Source organism: Drosophila subpulchrella, unplaced genomic scaffold (assembly GCF_014743375.2).
Source record: "Drosophila subpulchrella strain 33 F10 #4 breed RU33 unplaced genomic scaffold, RU_Dsub_v1.1 Primary Assembly Seq238, whole genome shotgun sequence".
NCBI classification, from domain to species: Eukaryota; Metazoa; Arthropoda; class Insecta; order Diptera; family Drosophilidae; genus Drosophila; species Drosophila subpulchrella.
In genome coordinates, this window is record NW_023665549.1 from 26,291 (window position 1) to 32,290 (window position 6,000).

Here is a 6,000-nt window from a genome sequence, read left to right on the forward strand (position 1 = left end):
ATTTCTCAGTATTATTTGATTGAAAAAGAAAATATTTCTCTTCGTTTTTCACATTCAAATTATTTACTAATGTGAGATAATGTTTTTCATATATTTGTTAATATTATGAATAATATAATAATTAAATTATTATTATCCAATAATATACCATATGCTTATAAAATTTCATTATAAAATTTATATAAACAACTTAATTAGCATAGTCTTACAACCCTCAACCATATGTAGTCCAAGCAGCACTATAAAATTAATTTAAAGTACATAACAGCATGGACTGCGATATGCGTTTCAAAATGTCGATGTTCATGTGTCCTGCAGTTCACACGATGACGCACAGTTTGCTGCGTTCTTCATCGACCCATGAGCCGAGTGATCCACCGCTTAGAGTTTTATATATTGGTTTGGTAATTTTGTCATATTGTTTTTATTGAAAGAAATTAAAAATACACCATTTTACTGGCATATATCAATTCCTTCAATAAATTGATTTTTATACCTAAAACGAATGCTGCGAAATGTCTTAGTTTCATATAACCAATAATATATCAAGTATTTTTTTAAATGGCATTTACGGTATTAATACTTTTTTTTAGCGATATATATTGAAATTTATATAAAACATTAACCTGTAATAATCAGGTACAACATTGTACATTTTAGGTTGTTGCATTATCCAATGTATGCGCATAACTGAGATGAACAATACATATCGCAACGCGTGTATATTATGGTCCATATACACACAGTGTTTTATTAATTAATTGCATTAATATACAATATAATAATAATATTAAATAAATTTAATAATTTCGATTTGCTTGTTCGAATTTGTTATTGTTTGCTTTTGCTTATTTATTTATCTCTTATTTAATGCAATAATATATTTATTATTACAATTATTATTTCGATTTGCTTGTTCGAAATTTTATATTTTGATCTATAAAAGATCATATTTTTGGCAATTTATATTTTATTTGTATTACTATAATATATTATATTATTATAATAAAAACAAATTTTTTTATTAACGGTAAGGATATTAAACAATAATGATCCCTTCGCAGGTTCACCTACGGAAACCTGTTACGACTTTTACTTCCTCTAAATAATCAAGTTCGGTCAACTTTTGCGAAACAACCGTAACACACCAAGGCGTCACAGTGATCACGTCCGGAGACCTCACTAAATAATTCAATCGGTAGTAGCGACGGGCGGTGTGTACAAAGGGCAGGGACGTAATCAATGCGAGTTAATGACTCACACTTACTGGGAATTCCAAGTTCATGTGAACAGTTTCAGTTCACAATCCCAAGCATGAAAGTGGTTCAGCGGTTTACCCGGACCTCTCGGTCTAGGAAATACACGTTGATACTTTCATTGTAGCGCGCGTGCAGCCCAGGACATCTAAGGGCATCACAGACCTGTTATTGCTCAATCTCATTATTGCTAGACGCAATTTGTCCATTTAAGAAGCTAGTGTCCTTATAATGGGACAAACCAACAGGTACGGCTCCACTTATATAAACACATTCAAACACAATAAACATTTTACTGCCACCATGAATGAAGGCTATATAAGCTTCAACACCATAATCCTGAAGATATCTATTTAATATATTTGAGTCTCGTTCGTTATCGGAATTAACCAGACAAATCACTCCACGAACTAAGAACGGCCATTGCACCACCACCCATAGATTCGAGAAAGAGCTATCAATCTGTCTTACACACTTATGTTCGGACCTGGTAAGTTTTCCCGTGTTGAGTCAAATTAAGCCGCAGGCTCCACTCCTGGTGGTGCCCTTCCGTCAATTCCTTTAAGTTTCAGCTTTGCAACCATACTTCCCCCGGAGCCCAAAAGCTTTGGTTTCCCGGGAAGCGACTGAGAGAGCCATAAAAGTAGCTACACCCAATTGCTAGCTGGCATCGTTTATGGTTAGAACTAGGGCGGTATCTGATCGCCTTCGAACCTCTAACTTTCGTTCTTGATTAATGAAAACATCTTTGGCAAATGCTTTCGCTTAAGTTAGTCTTACGACGGTCCAAGAATTTCACCTCTCGCGTCGTAATACTAATGCCCCCAAACTGCTTCTATTAATCATTACCTCTTGATCTGAAAACCAATGAAAGCAGAACAGAGGTCTTATTTCATTATCCCATGCACAGAATATTCAGGCATTTGAAGCCTGCTTTAAGCACTCTAATTTGTTCAAAGTAATTGTACCGGCCCACAATAACACTCGTTTAAGAGCACTAATGCAGGTTTTTAAATAGGAGGAACATATGAAAAAATACAAGTATCTAAGCACATGTAAGAACTCCACCGGTAATACGCTTACATACATAAAGGTATAGTACTAACCACAATTGTAAGTTGTACTACCCGTATGAAGCACAAGTTCAACTACGAACGTTTTAACCGCAACAACTTTAATATACGCTATTGGAGCTGGAATTACCGCGGCTGCTGGCACCAGACTTGCCCTCCAATTGGTCCTTGTTAAAGGATTTAAAGTGTACTCATTCCAATTACAGGGCCTCGGATATGAGTCCTGTATTGTTATTTTTCGTCACTACCTCCCCGAGCTGGGAGTGGGTAATTTACGCGCCTGCTGCCTTCCTTAGATGTGGTAGCCGTTTCTCAGGCTCCCTCTCCGGAATCGAACCCTGATTCCCCGTTACCCGTTGCAACCATGGTAGTCCTAGATACTACCATCAAAAGTTGATAGGGCAGACATTTGAAAGATCTGTCGTCGGTACAAGACCATACGATCTGCATGTTATCTAGAGTTCAACCAATATAACGATCTTGCGATCGCTTGGTTTTAGCCTAATAAAAGCACATGTCCCATAAGGTTCATGTTTTAATTGCATGTATTAGCTCTAGAATTACCACAGTTATCCAAGTAACTGTTAACGATCTAAGGAACCATAACTGATATAATGAGCCTTTTGCGGTTTCACTTTTAATTCGTGTGTACTTAGACATGCATGGCTTAATCTTTGAGACAAGCATATAACTACTGGCAGGATCAACCAGAATAATGTTTTTATTCATATTTCATTCATATTTTTGAATAGAAATTAGCAATATAAATTTTATAGATTGTTTTCTATCGAATACGGCCATTTTTATATAGCATTCGTATACGTTTGTTGTTTTCACAATATATACTTGTTCCGCCACTAATAATAACAAGTTTTTTAATTATTGATGTTAAAAACACAATATTTTTTTTCGTAATACGTAATAATTTTCTTTATATTTGCATATTTCATTCTAAAATATCTTTTTTGTTCGACATACGTCATTATTGTATCCACACATGTACAATTTTTGTTTAACCAATATAAAATATTGAATTAAATCATTTGTATTTTGATGATAAATTTAAAATTTATCTGTATATATTCATATAAGACTCTTTGGTAATATATAATATAAAACCGAGCGCATATATGATATGTACGTTAGAAAAAATAATATATATATATATTATTTTCTTTTAATATAGGGACACCTCTTTTAATTTATCCCCGCAGGGAATTATCACATAACTCAGTATGTGATAATGGCAGACCAATATACATATATATCAAGATTATCAATACAAAATATATATCATTATTAGCCTGCCTCAATTGTAATTATTTATTTGGATTAACGATAAAGTTCGGAAACAATTTGTTATTCTATGTATAATAGAAACCTTGGCCTTTGTTTCAACATTATTATCTTTGGGCTTAAAATATTAACCGTGGAGCCAAGTCTCATATTCATAAATGAATAAAGAAACAAATTTGACGGATTAATATCTTCTCTACCGACAGACAGTATTTTGTCACGTCAATAGTAGATGGCCGGCCCATTGACCATCCTATAGTAGTTTTTGGACCCAATATCTTTAATTCGGGTATTTTCAATTGTCTTTGCCAATCAACCGTTTGGTACTCTCTCATATAATAAGAGAATACACATATAATTCCATTATATGGATATATCTTCATTATTTTATTTGCTACATCACCCTATAATAGTTTTTGAACCCGTCAACTTCAATTCGGGTATTTTCAATTGTCTTTGCCAACCATTTATATGGTATTCTCTATTATAATAAGAGAATACTAGTGTATATCCATTATATGGATATATCATCTTCATATTATTTGCTACACCACCCTATAGTAGTTTTTGAACCCATCATCTGCAATTCGGGTATTTTCAATTGTCTTTGCCAACCAACTATACGGTATTCTCTCTTATAATAAGAGAATACAAGTATATTTTCATTATATGGATATAATGCCATTTATTTTTCAATATCCATATAATTCATTTAGTTTTGTATGTACAAAACAAGTTTTCTTTATAGTATTGACAAAATCATATGTTTACGCATAACATAAGTTTTGACCAATACGAGGAGGGGCCCGCCAACGACCACCTCCCTATAGTAGTTTTTTACCCCACGCACTACTGCGTGCCTGTTTACAGTACTAGTGCCAGCTATCACTAGGTTTATATATCATGTTTCAGTGATATATGGGTAAATTCTACCATTTATTCTTATGTATATGGCATTTCTATGCCATATTTATACAATCCATTCATATCTTAATGTATATTTATTATATTATACATTATTATGCCTTATAGGTATTATACCTATAAGCCATATCCATACGATTCATTCACTAGTGCCGCCCCTCACTAGGTTTATAATTGTTATATCATTGATATACAATTTATTTCTATATATATGGCATTTATATGCCATATCCATACAATGCATTCACATTTCAATGTATATTTACTTGTTATACATTATTATGCCTTATAGGTATTATACCTATAAGCCATATCCATACGATTCACTTATATAAATATATGTATATTTTTCTATACATAATTTTTTTTTACTTTTGTATGGTTTCTATGCATATCCATAGTTTATATGGATATGCTTGGCGTTCTATATAGTATTGACAAATTCATATGCATAACATAAGTTTTGACCAATACGAGGAGGGGCCCGCCAACGACCACCTCCCTATAGTAGTTTTTTACCCCACGCACTATTGCGTGCCTGTTTACAGTACTAGTGCCAGCTATCACTAGGTTTATATATCGTGTTTCAGTGATATATGGGTAAATTCTACCATTTATTCTTATGTATGTATATGGCATTTCTATGCCATATTTATACAATCCATTCATATCTTAATGTATATTTATTATATTATACATTATTATGCCTTATAGGTATTATACCTATAAGCCATATCCATACGATTCATTCACTAGTGCCGCCCCTCACTAGGTTTATAATTGTTATATCATTGATATACAATTTATTTCTATATATATGGCATTTATATGCCATATCCATACAATGCATTCACATTTCAATGTATATTTTACTTGTTATACATTATTATGCCTTATAGGTATTATACCTATAAGCCATATCCATACGATTCACTTATATAAATATATGTATATTTTTCTATACATAATTTTTTTTTACTTTTGTATGGTTTTCTATGCATATCCATAGTTTATATGGATATGCTTGGCGTTCTATATAGTATTGACAAATTCATATGCATAACATAAGTTTTGACCAATACGAGGAGGGGCCCGCCAACGACCACCTCCCTATAGTAGTTTTTTACCCCACGCACTATTGCGTGCCTGTTTACAGTACTAGTGCCAGCTATCACTAGGTTTATATATCGTGTTTCAGTGATATATGGGTAAATTCTACCATTTATTCTTATGTATATGGCATTTCTATGCCATATTTATACAATCCATTCATATCTTAATGTATATTTATTATATTATACATTATTATGCCTTATAGGTATTATACCTATAAGCCATATCCATACGATTCATTCACTAGTGCCGCCCCTCACTAGGTTTATAATTGTTATATCATTGATATACAATTTATTTCTATATATATGGCATTTATATGCCATATCCATACAATG

General features: G+C 32.7%; 1 non-coding gene and 1 pseudogene across 1 annotated transcript; both read right to left on the reverse strand.

The window, feature by feature from the left end:
- Window positions 1-208: 208 nt before the first annotated feature.
- LOC119559367 lies at window positions 209-389 on the reverse strand (annotated as a pseudogene).
- A 658-nt stretch (window positions 390-1,047) lies between these two features.
- Window positions 1,048-3,043, reverse strand: LOC119559362. Its single transcript, XR_005220753.1, has one exon. It is a non-coding gene; the product is annotated as a small subunit ribosomal RNA (ribosomal RNA).
- Window positions 3,044-6,000: the final 2,957 nt, after the last annotated feature.